Genomic DNA, 2,202 nt, shown 5'->3' on the forward strand with positions numbered 1-2,202 from the left:
CAAGAACCGTTATCCCTTACCCCGAATTGATGATCTGTTTGACCAGCTGCAAGGATCGAGTTACTACTCGAAGATCGATCTGAGATCTGGTTACCATCAATTAAGAGTGCGCGAAGAAGATATTTCAAAGACGGCTTTCAGAACTCGGTATGGTCACTACGAGTTTTCGGTTATGCCTTTTGGCTTAACCAACGCACCAGCCGTATTTATGGATCTCATGAATCGAGTATGCAAGGCGTACCTCGACAAGTTTGTGATTGTTTTTATTGATGATATCCTCGTCTACTCCAAGGACAAGACCGACCATGAGTTACATTTGAGGTTAATTCTGGAACTACTGAAGAAGGAACAACTGTACGCTAAACTATCGAAATGCGAATTTTGGCTTCGCGAGGTTCACTTTTTAGGACATGTGATCAATGAGAATGGTATCCTTGTCGATCCCGGCAATGTAGAGGCCATCAAAAACTGGGAAGCACCTAAGACTCCGACCGAGGTGCGACAATTCCTAGGACTGGTCGGCTACTACCGGCGTTTTATAGAGGGAGTTTCAAAGATTGCTCAGCCCCTCACCGCTTTGACTCACAAGGTAACTAAGTACAATTGGGGAGACGCGCAAGAATCCGCTTTCCAACTGTTGAAAACCAAACTCTGTAGCACCCCTATTCTAGCCCTTCCCGAGGGAACGGAGAATTTTGAGGTGCATTGTGACGCATCGATACAAGGTCTCGGTTGCGTGCTGATGCAACTCGAGAAGGTTATAGCCTATGCCTCTCGACAACTACGGATTCACGAGAAAAACTACACGACCCATGACTTGGAACTCGGAGCTGTGGTGTTTGCTCTTAAGATATGGAGGCATTACTTGTACGGTACCAAGTTTACCATTTACACCGACCACAAGAGTCTCCAGCATATCTACGATCAGAAAGAGTTGAACATGCGACAGCGTCGTTGGGTCGAGCTGCTTAAGGATTATGATTGTGCAATCAAGTACCACCCTGGCAAGGCCAATGTAGTGGCTGACGCTCTCAGCAGAAAAGAAACTGATAAACCTAGGCGAGTGCGAGCATTACAACTTACGATTCACGCCAACCTACCCGATCAGATTCGCGATGCGCAACTCGAAGCCTTGAAAGATGATAATCTCCCATCAGAACTCATGCGGGGAATGAACAAGCAACTTGAAACCAAATCGGACGGGGTCCGATATTTCGAAAATCGGATTTGGGTTCCACGATACGGAGAGTTGAGAACTCTAGTGATGAACGAAGCACACAAGTCCCGATATTCCATCCACCCTGGCTCAGATAAAATGTACCATGACTTAAAAGGCACTTTACTGGTGGCCAAACATGAAAGCCGACATTGCCACCTACGTGAGCAAATGCTTGACTTGTGCAAGAGTCAAAATAGAATATCAGAAACCATCTGGTCTATTACAGCAACCAGAACTTCCAACGTGGAAATGGGAACACATTTCAATGGATTTTATCACGGGATTACCCAAAACACCGACGGGATGCGATACAATCTGGGTGATCGTTGACCGGTTGACTAAGTCTGCACACTTCTTAGCAATCAAAGAATCAGACAAAATGGAAAGACTGACTCGCGTCTACATGAAGGAAGTAGTGTCTAGACACGGAGTGCCTGTCTCAATCATTTCTGATCGAGATTCCCGTTTCACTTCGCACTTTTGGAAGTCACAACAAAGCGCACTAGGCACCCGCCTTGATATGAGCACAGCATACCATCCTCAGACGGATGGGCAAAGTGAGCGCACCATTCAGACCTTGGAGGACATGTTGCGTGCATGCGTGTTGGATTTCGGAAAGAGTTGGGAACCTCACTTGCCTTTGGTAGAGTTTTCGTATAATAACAGCTACCACGCAAGCATTAAGGCAGCGCCGTTTGAAGCGTTGTATGGACGGAAGTGTCGATCACCTCTCTGCTGGGCAGAGGTGGGTGATAGCCAAATCACTGGTCCAGAACTAGTACTTGAAACCTCCGAAAAGATTGTTCAATCCGAAACCGCATGGCAGCAGCACGAGATCGCCAAAAGAGTTACGCAGACAAGCGCCGAAAGCCTCTTGAATTTCAAGTGAACGACCAAGTTTTACTCAAAGTCTCACCTTGGAAAGGTGTGGTTCGCTTCGGGAAGCGAAACAAACTCAATCCACGATACGTTGGTCCTTACCG

Source organism: Bidens hawaiensis, unplaced genomic scaffold, assembly GCF_021521415.1.
Source record: "Bidens hawaiensis isolate Kalapana, Puna unplaced genomic scaffold, B.hawaiensis_p1.1 tig00014601_1, whole genome shotgun sequence".
NCBI lineage: Eukaryota > Viridiplantae > Streptophyta > Magnoliopsida > Asterales > Asteraceae > Bidens > Bidens hawaiensis.